The sequence below is a fragment of the Rhinopithecus bieti genome, unplaced genomic scaffold, assembly GCF_001698545.2.
Source record: "Rhinopithecus bieti isolate Rb0 unplaced genomic scaffold, ASM169854v2 scaffold_8, whole genome shotgun sequence".
NCBI classification, from domain to species: Eukaryota; Metazoa; Chordata; class Mammalia; order Primates; family Cercopithecidae; genus Rhinopithecus; species Rhinopithecus bieti.
In genome coordinates this window covers 2,612,823-2,631,669 of record NW_016803211.1, presented here as the reverse complement: position 1 = coordinate 2,631,669, position 18,847 = coordinate 2,612,823, and the positions used below count along the sequence as shown (strand labels likewise).

General features: G+C 39.1%; 1 protein-coding gene and 1 long non-coding RNA gene across 4 annotated transcripts in view; one reads left to right on the top strand and one right to left on the bottom strand.

Annotated features, from left to right (window-relative positions):
• The window catches only part of SPTLC3 (serine palmitoyltransferase long chain base subunit 3), a 176,120-nt gene that overhangs the window by 146,594 nt on the left and 10,679 nt on the right, over positions 1 to 18,847 (bottom strand). The window lies entirely within an intron of this gene.
• LOC108527815 (uncharacterized) overlaps positions 16,334 to 18,847 on the top strand; it is a 37,416-nt gene continuing 34,902 nt past the window's right edge. The window contains exon 1 of the long non-coding RNA XR_001884941.1: positions 16,334 to 16,411. This is a non-coding gene — a long non-coding RNA (uncharacterized LOC108527815). The remainder of the gene's footprint in view (positions 16,412 to 18,847) is intronic.

Genomic DNA, 18,847 nt, shown 5'->3' with positions numbered 1-18,847 from the left:
TTTCTCTGTATTTCCTAGCCTTTCTTGCCATTATGGTAGGCCACATGACTCATTCTGGCTGATGGACTCTGAGTGGAAATGGCATGTGTCACTTCTGGGCTGAGGGAGTCAGGATCTGGTATGCCTCATCCATCTCTCTCTTCCTCTACCATTGAATCTTGCAAACCACCAGATCCAGATGGAAAAGCTACAAGGTGAAAGTGGTCCCTGATATTCAATGAACTTTACATGTTTGAAGAATAAAACTCATTGTTAAGCTAGTGAGACTTATGGCTTTTCTGTTGCAACAGTTAGCATTTTTGATCCTGATTAATCCACCCATCTAAAATATTTCAAGGATAAATACTTTCTGCATCTCTAAGACTCATTTTATTCTTGATAACCTGAAGGCGTGTCCTATTGTAGGAGAAGAGCCTTCAAAGACTGTAGAAGAATCACACTTCATTCATAGTTATATAGGAGCACTTCTCCCTCAGGCTCTGAACAAGCCCTGTGGTCCAACTGTTATTACTACAGAAGAAATGAAACATAAAAATGGGGCTCAATTTGGGTTTCGTGAGCATTAACACTGAGACTTGAGTGCAAGTGTGGCTTTACAAGACCACAAATTCTCCGTTCAAACAGATAATCTGGCCGGGTTTGTTATGTGATGCACTGTTGATTGCCTACCTTAAGGTCATATTCTTCATTTGTTGTAAGAAGAGCCTTGATGTTCAGTTGAAGGAGACCTTTCTCTAGCCTCAGGGGATAAAGCATAATTGGTCCAAGATAGCCATAGTAGTCTTGCCAGTGACTGGTTTAGACACGGGCATGAAGACTAGTCTTGGCCAATGGGAAGTGAGGGAAAGTCCATTGGGTGACTTCTGAGAAAGGCTTTACGTAAGAATAAAAATAGTTGGGAAAAAAAAAGGAAAATGTCTCTGTTTTTCTCCAGACATTGTTGTGTCTGATTGGGATTTCCAGAATTACAGCAACCTTCCTGTGGCCATAAGGGGAAGGTATTTTTTTTTTTTTATGCACAAAATATGGCAGGATGAAGAGATGGAAAATACTGGTTTTCAATTACATTGTTGAGTTACTGAATCAACAAAACCAAGGACTACCCAATACTAGACTTGCTATGAGAGAATGACAAAAGCCTCATTTTAATCTACCCACATTTGAGGCTTCCATTACTTGCAGCAGAAAGGATCCATCAGTCAGTTCCCATCAGAGTAACAAAACTTGTAAACTAAATATGAGACAAACTGATGAGTCTCAGTGGAGAGGGCAGGACTAATGGCTATCTAGTACACACTGATATCTTCATCTCAGTTGTTTATGTCCCATATCCACTCTGATTGGTTAATGAATGCCCTAACCTGATTGGTAGTACCCTTGACCCTTGAACAACATGGGGGTTAAGGGTGCTGACCTTCTGTGCAGTCAAAAATCCATGTGTAACTTTTAACTTTCCAAAAACTTAACTGCTACTGTTAAAAGCCTACTGTTGATGGGAAGCCTTACTGAAGAATAGTAGATTATCACATATTTTGTATGTTATATGTATTATATAGTATATTCTTATAAAGTAAGCTAGAGAAAAATATGTTATTAAGAAAATCATAAGGGAGAGGACTTGTATTTTCTGTTCATTAAGTGGAAGTAGATCATCATAAAGTTCTTAATCCTCACTGACTTCACACTAAGTAGGCTGAGGAGGAGGAGGAGGAAGAGAAGAGGTTGGTCTTGCTATCTCAGGGGTGGCAGAGATGAAAGAGGTGGATGAGGTGGAAGGAGAGGAAGGAGAGGCGCACTCAGTGTAATTTTTATTGAAAAAAAAATCAGTGTATAAGTAGATCCTAACAGTTCAAACTTGTGTTATTCAAGGGTCAACTGTATAGATTATGCACTTCTAGCATGTGTTTTTTTTTTTTTAAATCATCACCTAATGATGGGTAAAATTCAGTTCTTTCCTCAGTAGAAAACTTTGCTTTTAGTCTCAACCATTTGAGTGTCTGATTGATTTCAAAGCTGCCATTTATTTCTCTTCTGAATACTTTGGAATGTCAATTAGCTATGACTGAAGTTATACAAGTGATATAGCACCAAAGATGATGAAAATGGAATGATACAAGAGTGATGAGAGTACAGTTCTACCTTACTTGGAAGGGCATATAATACAACTTAATTTGCCTTACTTAATTAGGGTGAATTCATTTCCCTAAATTGCCTGGGGATTTTAAGAAATGAGTATTTTGACAACAGCTTTATGACATGTGTTTTATAAATACAAATGTTTAGAAATGCTTTATAAAACTTAAGTCTCGGCCCAGATCATTTGTTTACAAATAGGAGAGTTGCTTCTGTTTAGAGTGTGTCACTTGATTCTACATGTATATATGTCATATATGATAAATCTATTTGGACACAGCACCTTCCTGATAATTTTACTTTTGTTTTGGAAGGCACCAGGTGCAATTAATCATTGACCCACTGGCAGTTTATTGGTTGACAAATTTATTTGAACACAGCACCTTCTGATAATTTTATTTTTTTTCTGAAGGCACCTGGTGTAATTAATCATTGACCTGTTGGCAGTTTATTAGCAGACTCTGTAATAAAACAATGTTTCGCATGATAAAACCCAAGCTCCAAGAAAGCTCCTATTTAGCAGAACCAAGTAGGATAGCTGGAGTAGAAGAAATCTAGTTGCTCAGTCAACTCAAGTTGTTCAGGCCACTGAAATCTACTAATATTTAGGACAACTTGTAGTAAAATTGACTTTTTCAACAGCATCAAAACTCCAGCACCAAATCTATTTGTAATATTTTGTTATTGTCATTATTTTCTTACCAGTTCAACACTAAACCAAGTCTCATTGAGTGCCCATGTTACCAATTGTTGTGTCAGAAGACAGGAAATGTCCACAGAGAGACTGAAAGCTGACAAATGGTACATAGAGAGATGTTCAGGGAACAGCTGTGAGAACTGGGAGGAAGATGAAGCTAACACTGGCTGGAAAAGGCAGTGGAGGTTTCACGAATGAGGGAAGAATTGATCAAATTCTTGACGGTTGAGGAGTGGAAGGATAGGCACAGTAGCAATGAATAGAGAGAAAGATCCCCAAGATAGAATTGAGAACATCAGGATAGTTACCCATCACCTTTCTCCTGGACCACTGCAATCACCTTCTGGATGATCTGTTTATTTGATTTCGACTCCTCAACTCTGCAGGGGCTAGACAACTCTTTCTCTAGCTCTAACATCAAACCATCATTTATAACAGCATTTTTTTGGTGAATAACAAAAAGTATGTATTTACATGTACAGCTAACACAAATGATACACTATTTCATTCTTGATTTGAGGTAGTTTAATTTTATGTGTGATGGTAAAGTTTCTCATTGGGTCAAATTTTATTGAAGGTCTCTTACTTCTTATATCTGTTGGCATCTTTCCCCAGATCTAGATGTTTTCAGCCACTCTCTGCAAATATAATTTCTGGCTTTTTTCCTTTCCTTTCTTCCTCAGGAACCCTTATCATGCAAAAGTTAGACCCCGTGATGGTGTCCTGTAATTCTTGTGGTCTTTATTATTTTTAATTCTCTTTTCTCCTCTAACTGGAAAATTTCAAATGTTTTCAATTCAAGCTCACTGATTCTTTCTTTTGCTTCATTGAACCTGTTGTTGAAGCTTTCTCTTGAAGTTTTCAGTATAGTTGTGGTGTTCTTCACTTCTAGAATTTCTTTATTTTAATGTCCCCCTGCTTTTTTTTAAACTTCTCATTTTGTTTGAGTATGTTTTCTAAATTTCATTCAGTTTTTAATCTGTTTATTCTTGTGTTTCACTGAACTGCTTTAGGAGGACTATTCTAAATTCTTTGCCAGTCATTACATCTCCATTTCTTTTGCATTTATTCATAACAGCAGTTTCAAAGTTCTCCCTAGAGATGGCCATCAACCAAAAGAGTTGTGGGAAAAAAAATATGTACCTTTGTCCTATGCTGGCGATTTTCATATCAAAAGCTAGGATGTAGCAGTCAGTGGAAATATCTTTCTTATTCCTCACTGTGTCCCCAGTGTCTGCACATGGCCTCAAATATGATGTGGGATAAATACTTGCTGATTTAATCAACTTATTAAGTGCTGTGAGCAATACTGAAGTGAAAAACCATTTAACTTGGGAAACTCAGCGCATATATCAAATACATTTTTTTAACCTTTCATACGAATGTACCTACATCATGACAAAAACTCTCTTTGGGAAGTGTTGGTTTTCAGTATAGAGCTTAGTTATTTAGCACAGAAGACAATAATCTGCCTGATCTCTGATGTTCCACCTTCCATATGTTGCCTATGCAGTATCAAATGGCTTTCACTTCACACCCTGCTTTTTATTCCTTCCTACACTTTTTTCATACTGTCACTTTTCAGTAATTTCTTCAGTTTCTTCTATTTCTTCCTAACTGTTCTCACCTTTCACCTCTCCCTCATCTCCACCTCACATACAGACACTCTTTGCCTGCCTTAAGACACAGCTGTGGTTTCACTTCCTAAAAAGATCCAGGCTGGATGTTCTCACTGCGTAACACCATCATTACACTTACCACCTTGTATTACAATAATATTTAAAAAATTTTTTAATAGGCAAGTCACTTAATAAATATTTTCTGTTCATTAATGAAAGAACAGAAAATAAAAGATCACTTGCAAAAATAATAGCTTCCATTATATCTTATTATCTTTTAAATATTTCAACACTATTGTCTGGTGTGACAAAGACTGGCTATTCACCAAACCCATTTACCTCTCCTCCTCACAGCTAGGCTACATTTCCGACATCCCTTGAAGATAAGTGTGGCCATATGACTGAGTTCTGATCAATGTGAAGTGAGTAGAAGCAAAGTGTGTTACTTCGTGCCTGACTCATAAAAGTCTCTCTTCCCTGTTGCCATCTGATTGTTGATGGCCAAGATGACCTTAGAAGCTACACACTAAAGATTCCAGAACCTTTGTTAGCCTAGTTTTCTGAAGAAATATGAGGAACAGAGTCCTTACCACCTCCCAACCCTACTTCTTATCACTACCAATTAGATTTATTATGAATAGAAATAAATTTCTCTTGGGTTATGCCATTGGGATTTGGTGGCTTATGTATTATGACACCTAGTGTTACCTTAATACATACATACTATAAGAATATTGTTAAATTCTTTCATTTCTAACCTTTGCTTAGAAGGGTTTGGTAGAAGTCTGAGAACTGAGTTACCTCCTCAAGGAAACGTCTGTATTAGGAAACCCCTGGTCTGATCAAAATTCAAATCAAGGTCTGAGGAAGTTTAAGTATAAAATTAACTCTGTAGAAGACTCAAGTCTTAGTTCTTGATTGATTGAGCATGTTTTTGTAAGTGTTAGGCTTCACTTACCCCAGAAGTCAAAGAGAGTGATAAGTTACAAATATGGAAACTGTGAGGGGTCAAGTTTTCCTTTATTAGCTACTCCAGCCCTTTCTTTCTATTTATTAATCAGGTCAGTTCATAAGAGGTTAATTTAATTTCCCATCATCTTGAGTTTCCCATTCACCACCTGAGAAGTCAGCCAACAAGTCAGGGAGGATCTAAGGAGGTCCAAGGCTTCAGCAAGGTGCAGCCAGAGTGGTGAATGAAGGATGAAGGATTCCCACAAAAGGCAGGATTGCATGGAGGGGTCTAAGGTGAGTCCCAAGCAGAGTGTTGAGTGAATATCTGCTGAAGAAATGAGTGAATGAGGGAGAGCCAAGACTGGGAAAGTTGAGAGAGATGGTAAAGACCTTCCAGGATAGGAGGACCAGTGTGGGCACCCATTGGTGGGTGGAAATGAGGGAACACAGCCTTGCATGGGCCTCTGGCTGGACCTTGAATGGTATATATTTGGTGATAAACTGTAGAGAGTCCACTGGAATTGAATAATGGAAAGCCTTTGATAGCAGGGTAAGCCAGATTTTGTCTTTCAGGTAGTTGTGAAAGAAAGGTGTGCTTTCATTGAGATGGTCCCCTATCAAGAACTGCAGAAGAAATGCAGGGCAGAAATATTGGTAAACTGGACCCCACTTGGAATGACAGCTAGGTTGGAGGCTCTAAGTAATTGGACTTACTTCAGCTTTAGAGCTAAGTGGCTATCCTTCACCATCCTGCAATGACTGTATTATTCTGATCTTATTCATAACTGGCTGGCTCACTTGAGGAACACAGAGCTTTTATTAAGTTATTCTGATAAATCAGAGAAAACAATGCACTATTGGTTTGATATCTCTGAGAATAACTACCACCTTCTTGACCTATTATAATATGCCATGTGAGAACAATGCTTATCTCTAAGGTGCTCTAAAGCTTTTATGGACATGCTCTTATTTACTTACATGCTATTCCAAAGAAGTAGGTGGTGGATCACTGTAATGGAATTAGAATTATCTTCACTTAATAAGAGAGACACAAGGACATTAAGCAACTTGCCTAAGGTTATAAAGCAGGAAAAGACAGGACTAAGTTGATCCTCTCAAATCCACATACCAGGGTTGAAGCCCGAAAGAAAAATAAAAGTTAGATCTTTGAGACATGACCAACTGGAACATATTTCAGAAATGGAGTAGCCATGGAACTTAGTCTTTTCCCTTCTCAGGTGAATACTAGTAGCTGCAAACACTGTGCAAAGCCTGACTTCCTTGTGCATGTACCTGTGTTGGGCATGGGAAAGATCACTTGGGTAGTGTCTTACAGCACCCACCCTCATGGGGGTCATGGGCTAGTGGAAAGAAACAATGTGAAAACAGAACAAAATAGAACCTTTTAAGACTAGAGAGCAAGAAGTCTAATCAAGTGCCATAGCAGTTGATTTATACATATTTATACATCTGTTCATTCATTCATTCCAGAGTTATATATTGAGCACCTACTCTGTGCCAGCTAGTGTGCTAGGTTCAGGTGAAATGGTGTGAGCAAGAGGGTCAGAGGCCCTGCTCTCACAGTTTAGATCTGGCTGTTCAATACAATTGTTGCTAGCCATATGTTTCTAGTTAGATTTAAACTTCAATAGTTAAAATTAAATAAACTTAGAGATTTATATCTTCAATTGCACTAGCCACATTTCAAGTGCTCAATATTCTCATGTAGTTGGTGGCTACCTTACTGGATGGGACATTTATAGAGCATTTCCATCATCATAGGAAGTTCTATTGTTTAGAAATTGGCAAATTATGGTCCACAGCCTAATTTTGTAATAAAGTTTTATTGAAACACAGCTATATCCATTTGTTTATATATTGTCTATGGCTGCATTTCTGCTACAGTGGCAGAGCTGAGTAGTTGTAACAGAGACTGAATGGCTTACAGAGTTGAAAATATTTACTATCTATCTCTTTACAGAAAAAGACTGCCAACCCTTGGTCTGGAAGGAAATACAGATGAACAATACTTAGAAAAAGGGAAATTATAAGTAATCAAGAGTGCTGTACAGTGGTTATAGGATGGGATCTGACCTAGTTCAGAAAAAGAGAAGGTCCTTCTCAAAGAAAATGAAGTTTTAAATAAAATCTGAAGAATCAGCAGGAGTTTACCAGGAATAAAGTCTTCCAGGCAGAAGGAAGTGCTTGAGGAAAGGCAAGGAGGGTGTGGGGTAGGGGTAGCTCATGGATAGTGAGGGGCAGGCATGGCTGAATGTCAGTTCCAGGAGGAGGACCCCCATTCACTTAGTACATTGCTAGTAGCACCCCAGTTCCTAGAACAGTGTCTGACATGTAACAAGGGTCCGATAAATATTTAATGAATGAAAGAACAAATATAAGAATGAATAGGCTGGGGAGGTGATGCAGGGCTGGTAAATTGCGATAGGATTACAGCTTTGATCTTAACATGGAAAGCTACTGATGAGTTTAAACAAATGGTAACCTGATCAGGCATGGTTCTTGAAAGTAACATTGGAATATGATGTGGTAAACAGATCTCCAGGGAGCTCCCATATTCAGTGATTCACAGTGATTTGTGGTTAGTCATTTAAAAATCTCTTTTATATTCATGGTGGAAGAAAATTTGTTGAGGCCAACTTACTCAGTTGGTTCTGGAATTTCGAGTCTCTGACCAAAATTTGAAAGGATAGTCTCCTAAATTGCACAGGAATGAACCAACAGGGGTGTGTTTTGATATCACAGTGTGGTGTGCCCTGTGGCATTTCTTCACGGTAGGGGCAGCCAGTGGCTCATGGATGAGTTATTATAAGGGTGGGGCTCCTGGAGGCACATGCAATGTGGTTGACAGTCATTTGGCTGAGTTCAGTGGACTGAACTTGGATTACAAACCACGGTTTTTCTTTTTGAATCAAAACAAACCAATTTCTTCTTGCACCTCTTTGCTGAGCTGCTATACCTAGGTCCCACCCAAAACTTCCTGTCCCCTGATGCTAGACCAAACAGGGACTGCTATTCAGCCACATGTAGAAGCAGAAAGCTCTCTGACCTAGAAAGAGAGAAACTTGCCAAGGATTCAGTGGCTGTTCTCTTCTCTGTGTGTTTATTAGGAATTGCTGTGTGGTTGCACATACCTATTCTGTTTGCTTCCCTGCCTGTCACCCCATATAACCTGGTTCATCTTTTGGTTTCCTTTGAAGACAGAATGTATCCTTACAGATTACACTTAGTTGAAATACACAGATTCCCTGGCTGAAATCTTTTGTTTGCACTGAAAGCAGCACATGTTATTTCACTTTCCATGAAAGCCTTTTGCTTCCATGAAAAATAAGTATATTGTCTCCAAACAACTAATTCGCTAAGAAAATGACACCACAACAATTTATTCATTTGATTCCAAAAAGTCTAATAATATCCATGATCATAATTGTAATTATCTGATTAATTATTTTCATCAAGTGCCACATAATATAGGAAAAAATAACCTCTCCCAGAGCAAGGCTAATCTTGGCTACCCGTACTCCTGAATCAACCAGCTTTGTATAACCAGGCATGTTTTAGCCATCATAGCTCCTGAGTCAAAGGGAATGAATGGATGAAAAGCATAAGTCATCTGACCAGAATATTAAGATTGACATTACGCTTAACAAAAGCAAACTGATGCCTGTGACTTGTGTAATTCAACGATTGAATCATTTTCTCAGGTCACCTTGTGGAATACTTCTATTTCTGAGTACTATACTCAGTCTGTAGGGACGTGATTCAGTTGTCTTGCTAAGAATGAACCAGTGGGAAAGGATGGGTTCTTAAAGAAAAGGCCAGCTCCTCCTGTCATAAGCTAACAAACTAACCCAAGATGTACTTCAGCTGTGGGACATCTCCAGGTGCCCCAAATCATTTGCATGGGTGGGCAAATAGTGTTAATGTCAGCGGCTACCACGGAGTTTGTGTTTGGTTTTGTAATGTGTAAGGCAGTGTAGTGTAGAGGCAAAGGGCACAGGCATGTCTTGCCCTAGATTGGCCCTATTGAGATGTTGGGCAAGTGACTACACCTGTTTGAGTCTCTGTTGCTTCCTATTTTAAAATAATAGCCAAATAGCTTCTTCAGCAATAAAGGATATGAGTGTCCCAAGGCTGTGTTCCAGGTCTGAATATCACACTCTCATGAGAGGACAAAGCATAAATAATTCAGCTTTAAAGGAAGTGGAAGCTAGTTACTGTTGTTGGCTTTGATCCCGGTTTTAACACAATGCAAAACCAGTAGAGAAGAATAGCCCATTCTTATCTTGTATCTACTTGTTTTGTTAGTCTAATAATTCCTAAATACTAGTCTATAACACTTTAAAGACACATACTAAAATTTTCACTGATGTATGGTAAAATGTTGATATATATGTGTAATATAAAAGTATATGATGCTTATAAATATATACACATGTGGATATCTTTCTAGGGACTGTCTCTTAATTAGACATCATGTCCTTAATATCTTTTAGGGTGAATTTATGCACGATAGTGATAGTGGATAAGGGGTTACTGGATCTTTTGAATCATGGCAGAATAAAAACTTTGGTACAATATAATTCACCTAAAAAAATCACAGGTCTATAAAATTCTGAAGTCTGATTCTACTGGGCTGAATCACCAGACATCAGCCCTCTGAGCTTTCACACTTTGTGAACAGAAACTTCTGGTCCTACTGAGAAATGTATTACTAAGATCTTAAAAAAATCACATAATATGGTTCTCTGAGATCTGAGATCCGTTCTGCCATTATTATTCTAATATGTAAGAAGTTCTGGAGCCAAGTTTCCTTAGGACTAATTATCAAAGTAGGTGGTTGAAAAACATGTAATGTTGCAAGAACCCAAGAGTTCCAACCATGTCATCAATGCCACTGCCTTGGGCAAACTCAACAAAGGAAACAAGGAGTGAATTGACTCGTGTTCCCTTGGGTCTAGAAGTAAGCATTCATAATGTCAGGTTTTTAAGAATAGAGCTGAGGCTGGTCAAAGACTCAAAAGAAGGTAATTCTAAGAAATATAAAACATAAAGACGTGATGGCAAAGGTAAATAATTTTTTAAGGGAGATTTGTAGAAAATTTTGCTATTTGATATGCCATGTAAAATCACTTTGCTGCCTACCTATAAAAGTCTTAGGTAGAAATCAGCATTATTCTTTGAGGCTTTTAGAATCACATGGATTTTAAAAATTTTTGTAAGAGTGATTCCCAAAGCTGTTCCTCTGAGCAGTTTAATAACCAAATTGGCACTTTTGCGTGTGCGTGTGTATGTGTGTTCTGAAATAAATTACTGAAGAACAGAGGCTCTGATTTTTTTTCCTTCCTTCCTGTTCTTATGAAGGGAAGTTGTATGCACTGAATGAGGGTTTGACAGGTGTCTGCTGCACCCAGTCCTTGGAGGCATTCCTGAATGTCGAGTCGGCATGTCTGGCATTATAATATTATCCAGCTCTGTCCCTATTATCCATGTGGTTTTGATCTCACTTTTCTGAGCCCCATTTTCTCATTCTAAAACAGGTCAGTAGCATTTGTTCTATCTACTTCACAGCATTGGATCACTTCTGGACCACTGAGGGTACAATGAGATCCTGGATGTGAAAGGGATGTACAGACATAAGGATCAGTATAGTTGATGCTGAAGGTTAAAAGGGTAAAAATTGGCCATGTTTTATAAAAATAACTGTCTTAATTTTGGGTTCTCCAGGAGCAAACCTGTATAAAAGATTCAAATACAAGCTGTTTATTTGGAAGGTTATCCCAGGAAGCACTGTTAGAGGAGGAGAGATGAGCCAGAAAAGGGAAGGAAACCAACGAATGGTGTGCTCTTAAGGCAGTTACCAGTGTGGGAAGCTGGAGCTCACTTCCACTGGGGTCTGCAGGAGACAGTGTAGAACACACCTAACAATTATCTTTCTTGAAGGGTGAAGCTGCTGGGGTATTTATCATCCAGCTCCCATCAGTCAAATGTTGAGCACTGCTTCCAGGGGGTGTTGATTATCTGGTACTTTTGGCCTGGTGCCCATAAGGGAAGAACAGGCTCTAGTTCCTAGAACAGTGTCTGACACATAACAGTTTTTCAGAAAGTTCTCAGAAAAAGGGCATGGGAATTGGCCATTGGAGATGAGGCTATGCACATGGAAATGGTAACCACCAAGAGTAGAAGTGGATATGGCACCAGCAGGGTCTGCTATGGTCATCCGAGTTTCAACACTGCACTTTGTTCACACCTAACCTTAATTTCTTAATATTATTATACTCTACTGTTCAGTTTGTTTTTATTTGAAGACGTATTGGTGTTTTATTCAAGTATATTTCTGTCACTGTGTGTTAAAGGTTTCTGCAGGCTAAGGACATGAACAGACACTTCTCAAAAGAAGACATACATGTGGCCAAAAAGCTTATGAAAAAACCTCAATATCACTGATTAGAGAAATGCAAATCAAAACCAAAATGACATACCATCTCACACCAGTCAGAATGGTTATTACTAAAAAGCTGAGAAATAACAGATGCTGGGAAGGTTGCAAAAAAAAGGGAACACTTATACACTGTTGGTGGAAGTGTAAATTAGTTTAACCATTGTGGATGACAGTACAACGATTCCTCAAAGAGTTAAAAACAGAACTACCACTCAACCCAGCAATCCCATTACCAGGTACATGCCCAAAGGAATATAAGTTGTTCTACCATAAAGACACATGCACACATATGTTCATTTTAGTACTATTCACAATAGCAAAGACATGGAATCAACCTAAATCCTTATCAATGACAAATTGGATAAAGAAAATGTATTACATATACGCCATGGAACACTATGAAGCCATAAAAAAGAATGAGTGTGTGTCCTTTCCAGGAGCAGGGATGGAGGTGGAGGCCATCATCCTTAGCAAACTAATGCAGGAAGACAAAACCAAATACTATATGTTCTCAGAAGTGGAAGCTAAATGACTAGAACACATGGACAGGTAGAGAGGAACAACACACATTGGAACCTAATGGAGGGTGGAGGGTGGGAGGAGGGAGAAGATCTGGAAAAGTAACTAATGTGTGCTAGACTTAGTCCCTGGATGATGAAATAGTAAGCACAAAAAACCCCTGTGACACAAGTTTACCTATATAACAGGCCTGCACATGTACCCCTGAACCTCAAATAAAACTTTTAAAAAGAGGTTTCTGCAGGCCAATCAATATGCAACCTCTTGTCATATTCTGGCACTGTTTCACCAAAGAAAGGGCAGAGAGGGACATAAGGCAGATTCTTACAAGGGTCAATATTAGTAATAGTGCATATTTATAGAGAATTTCCTCTGGTGCCTACACTGTTCTAAGGCTTTGCATGCGTTATCTTATTTATTTCTCACCACCACCCAATAGGGTAGGCACTACTATTAACCTCATTTACCAGGCGAAAAAACTGAGGCACAGAGAGATTAAACTGTTTATGCAAGGTCACACCACCGTGAAGCTGGGATTCAAGCCCAGGAAGTGTGAAAGTGAGGCCCTGTTTCCAAGTTTTATGTAATGATGCAGGTTACTAGGGTGATAGGGGTGTAGGGTGAGGTTACGTGATATTAGGAGTCAGAAGATCCTGCTTTCACTACCTGCCAGCTGTGTGGATGATCATCTGATTTCTTCAAACTCTGGTTCCTTATATGTGAAATTTGAAAGTCTATTGCAAGGGTTGACAATATTTAAAAAAGGGTGAACATATAGTAGTGTCCTTATGTATAGTAGCAATTATTTACCTCTAATAATTATTTTCTCTGACATGGTGATCTGTGACATGCAGAAAAGGAAGTTTTCTACATGTGGCTCTTATTTTGGGCAATAGGAAAGGAGTGCCTTTGCTTGTGACATGAGACAAATACAATTTCACAATATCAATTTTGAAATTGATGCTAAAGAAATTTGTAATAGCAGACATTATTTTAAGGATCATCAAACTATTATAATTCCTGGTCTTTGCTTTCCTCATGTGTTCAAGAAGACAGGGGATGGAGTGGAATTGTAAAGATTACTGAACTAAGTTCCTTTCCTGCTAGAGAGATTATACTAAAGACGAAAAGGAAAATAGCTCCTGATCCCTGTGGAATTATGAGTGTGTAGCAGGAGAATTTCTCTAGCAGACAGCCTTCTGGTGAGCTCTTCCTTTACTTCATTAGATGATGATTTACACATTAGCCAGTTCTCTTCTACAGAGATTAAACTCTTTAATTTTAAGTGAGCAGTTTTAGTTCATCTTTTCACAGTCAAAACTATATTAGGAAACTTTCTCCAAAAAAGTAATCAAGAGCCAATGTAGGTCAAAACTCATTGAATGATATACTTCAGATTTGTGCATTCCATTGTATGTAAATTTTACCTCAAAAGAAAAAAAACCTATAGAAAAATATTGAAGTTAATGGTATGCATGCTGAAGGGTTTAGAAGTGAAGTGTATTTATTCTACAACTTCATTTGAGATGCATAAAACATATGGATTGATGGATAGATAGGTAGATATGTAGTAAACCTATAGCAAAATGCTAACTGTAGAATCTAGGTAGTAGATATACGAATATTTATTTAGAATTATATAAGGTTTTCTATAAATGGGCAAATGTTTACAATAAAAAGGTGGAGGAAAGGGCATTTCATCTAGTGATAAAAGTACAGGTCCTGTGACTAGATTGCAGCTAACTATATGTTTGATCTCAGGCCAAGTTTAGTTAACTTTTGCATGACTAAGTTTACTCATCTAGAAAATGACGATAGTAACAGTATCAACCTCACATGGTTGTTGTGAGGGTCAACTAAGTTAGTAAAGTTAGTGAAGTTCTTAGCATGTAGTGCAATGTAAAAGTTTGTTAAATAAAAGGTTTTTTTTTTTCTTTTCTTTTTGATTCGGAGTCTCTGTCTGTTGCCCAGGCTGGAGTGCAGTGGCTGGATCTCAGCTCACTGCAAGCTCCGCGTCCCGGGTTTATGCCATTCTCCTGCCTCAGCCTCCTGAGTAGCTGGGACTACAGGCGCCCGCCACCACGCCCGGCTAGTTTTTTGTATTTTTTAGTAGAGACGGGGTTTCACCATGTTAGCCAGGATGGTCTTGATCTCCTGACCTCGTGATCCACCCGCCTCGGCCTCCCAAAGTGCTGGGATTACAGGCTTGAGCCAGCGCGCCCAGCCAAATAAAAGTTTTAAAAGTCATCTCATATGTGGGTCATTCATGGGAAAACAGATCTCATTTACTTTCTTGGACACTCGACTCTGAGAATGCAGAATTTTATTAGAAGCTGTTGACAGCCCTACACACCTTGTGAGATTAGTCATTTTCCCTCAAATCCATGCATACTTCATCTCCTGCTAAGATGCAGCAGGAACGATTGAGATGAATTAATAATATTTCATTTCTATTTTCATTTTCTTCAAAAAGTTCCACTGCTTAAAGCATGCTCCATACCTCCAAGCTTGGAGTATATCACCTCTGGATAGCAATACAGAAGCATATTGCTACCTGGTCACCAAAGTAATCTAGTGATTTCGTGATTTTTAAAAAGGTGGTAGTAAATAGTAGCCATGCTGTCCAACAAAGCTTAGGAAACCTGTGAATTAATTAATAAGAGGTTATACACTTTGAAGTTTACAGAGAAGTCTGCAGATCATATGAGCAGAGCTTTCTTAGTCTTTTAGAGATCTAGGCATGTGAAATGGGAGTTCTTGCAAAGAACAGATTAGTAAAAATAGGTAGTCTTTATTCATTCCATAAATATTATTGAGCTCCTATTACATACAGGCTATGGTCTAGGTACTAGGGATTTGGCAGTGAACAAGATAGGAATTCCTGCCCAGGTGGACCCCTCACAGTCTAAAAGTGGAGGCAGGCAACAGATAGGAAATAAATTAATGTGTGCATGCATGTGTGCTTATGTGTGTAGGTATATGTGTGACTCTGTGTGTGTGTGTGTGTGTGCATGTGCACAGATGTTTTTAAATGCTAAAGAGAGCAATTAAGTAGGAAAGGGGCTAGGAAGTGGGGGTGGTAGTTTGCAATTTTAGAAAGCATCGTGAGCCTGAGTCCCACAGAGAAGGTGCTATGTGAGTGAAGACTTCAAGTGGGAGAAGGGTGAGCCCTGTGGATGTCTGGGGAAAGGATGTTCCGGGATGGGGAATGAGGAGTGCAAATGCAAATGTTGCAGGGGGGAGGACACCATGGGTGGCTGACTCCAGGAACAGTGAGGAGGCTGTGCAGCTGGGACAGAGGGAGCTCAGGGAAAGTAGCAGAATATGAGTCACAGATGATCTGGCCAGGCTGTGGGGCCTTATGGTCATAGTAAGTATTTTGTTTTTTGCTGTGAGTGAAATGGTAGCCATGGGAAGGATTTGGGCAGAAGAATGACGTCTCTGGATTTTATTTCAGCACGAGCACTGTCTGCTGTACTGAGAAAGTCTAGTGGATTGTGGTGGAGGGGAGGGTGGAAACAGGACATGGTGGTTTTTAAAACATGCTCATGAATTATTTGCTACTCTTCCCATTAAGAGACAGGCTAGTCCCCTCCCCTTGAACCTGGTGGGCTTGTTTATGGCTGCTTTGATCCAGTCCACAGTCCTGGCTTGTCTCATCCTTTGGCCTTCCCAGCCCAGGTGACAGGCATGACACTGAGGAGGCAGTCTGGAAAGTGGACCCTCCTGGCCCAACTACTCCAGCCTGGCCAGTTGAGTCATCCTAGCAGAGGCCCTAGACACCATGGAGCAGGGGAGAGCTGTCCTCACTGTGCCTTTTCTGAATTTCTGACCAGCAGAATCCATGAGCATAATAAAATCATTGTTTTATGCTATGTGTTGGGCTGCATTGTTATGTAACAATAGACAGTGGAACACAGATAAAAGAGATGGAGCTCCTGCAATATTTTAGGTGAGAGATAATGGGGGCTAAGCCCAGGGAGCTGCTGAGGGAAAGGTGAGAAGTGGTCAGATTCTGGATGCGCTGTGAAGGTAGGCTCATGTTTTACTGAGATATAGAATGTAGAATAGAATGAAGGAGAAAAGTCATGAATGGCACCACGGTTTATGGCTTGAGCCACAAGAAAGATAGAGTTGCCATTTATTGAGATGGGAAAGACTGTAAGGGAAACAGTTTTGGAGAGTGGGAGGAGGAAACATCAGGAGCACTGTTTGGTACATATTAAGTTTGAGATGACTTTTGATTATCCAAGTGGAAAGATCAAGTAGGCAGTCAGAAATGCCTATTTATGCATATACATTTATATATCTACATATATCAAGTAGTCAGTTGGAAATACCTATTTTATAGATCTATCTACTTATCTATATAATTCATCTAATCTGTCTATCATGATGTGTTAGAAATAATGCTTGAAGTTGCAAATGAAATGACATTCTGATAGTTGATTTCTCAGCAAGGCAAAGTTTACTTCTGCAGAAGGGTGCTGCTCATTAGTTTGGTCACCATGACAGCACATCCAACAAAGGAAAGCAGCAGATTCATCCCTAAAACATTGCACTCCTACTGCTGTGTGCAGTCTCCATTGGCTAGAGTTGGACCACACAATCTAAACTGAACCCAGTTGGCTAACCTGAGACATACAGGGATGCAGTTACACTGGCAAGAAGACAGTTTTGGCAGGGGTAGGGAGGGTGGAGGGGGTTTGGTCAGGGGGCCGTTGCAGTTGGAGGAGGTAATTTACAGAGTAAGTAGCAGATGTGGAATGTGGGCTCTATAGATAAAGACTGAGAGGAAGGTTGTTTCCCTGGGCAAGGGAACACAGAGAGTAAGGGAGTCTGGCCTTGAAAGCAGGGAACAAAGGACAAGGAAACTGAAACAAGTTAACCTTTGAAGAAGAATGTCTTTACTGTATTTAACTTGATGAGACAAGGTCAGATCTTCATGAGAGATATACAGTTAGAAAAGAATAGAGGGGCATAGACTAAGCCTTGGGTCATTCCATTGTTTAAAGGTCAAAGAGAGGAGGAGGAACCAAGAATAGAAAATGCATAGGAAAAGCTAGTGATAAAGAGGAAAAGCAAGAGTGTTATACCCTGGAAGTCAAGAGAAGAATGCGCTTTAAGAAAGAGAGAGTGATTATCTTTCACTAATGCTGCAGACAGGTCAAGTAAAATGAAGATTGAGAAGTCATCACGGGATGAAGGATTTCAAGGGTTTATGACTGTCATTTATTGAGCATCTACTATATACCAGGCATCGTACTGATTAGTCTTATAATAGTAGTAGAGAAGAAAGAGGTGACTGCAGGCTAATGATAATAGATAATAATCATTTATTGAGTATCTACTGTATGGCTGATAGTTATTGGGAGTCTTACACATGCTGTCTCATTTATTCTTTACCATAGCCTCATAAAGAATGAATCAGAGACATAAAGTTACCTTCCTAATATGGCCCACTTAGTAAGTGGCAGAACTGAGATTCAAATCCAGTTCTGATATCAAAGCTAGTGGTCTTTTTACTACCATTCCTCCTTAAGGAGTTCACACTTTTCTGGGACATCCTAAGGGGTGCAGGAGTGTGAAAAGCTACCACATAAACATCTTTCTGGGGAGTTCAGTTTCTTCAAAGTTTTAAAAGAGTATATAAAAAGTTTTATAGCAAAATAAATATTAATATATGTAATAAGATGCAAACTTCTAACATAAACGAAAGGCTACAGATGCATGCCACCACGTCCAGCTAATTAATTTGTTTTTTAAAAGAAATGGGGTCTTGCCATGTTTCCCAGACTGGTTTCAAACTCCTGGTCTCAACTGAACCTCCTTCCTTGACCTCCCAAAGCTTTAGAATTATAGACAAGAGCCACCACACCCACCCTCTAATCCAATTTTTAAATAAATATCTAACACACATGGGGCTTGCTCCCTGAATCACTTTGTGTTATGTGTGATTTTCTCTTTTTTGGTGGATCAATTTGTGAATCCTTTACCCTGTCTTCTCTGGAACAGTTGATTTGCTGTTTTTTCTAGTTGGATTGTAAGTGCAGAAATAGCCTATTTTTATACAAAATTTCAGAGCCAAAGTTTATAATCTGGAGATCTGAGGAAGTCAGGGAATACATACATTCTCTGTGTAAAAAATTTTGCGGTTATGGACATATAAATTTTCATTAGAAAGTATATATCAGCTACTCAAGGGAATTCTTGAACTCCAAAAGACTCACAACCGTGAGACAGACAAATAAAAGCTGTGTATAACTCATAGGTAAGAGAATAATTAAGACTTGCACACAGCCTTTTGCTTGGGCAACTTTTGAAGGTCCAGTTAGACCAGATTTAGAGAACAATCATGGTGACTAGACTTTATGAATACATCACCTAACGAAGGTTTGTGCTCCACTGCCTATGAAATGTGAGAGATGTGGTTTGGTCAATAAATATCACTAGGTCTCTAACACTTTG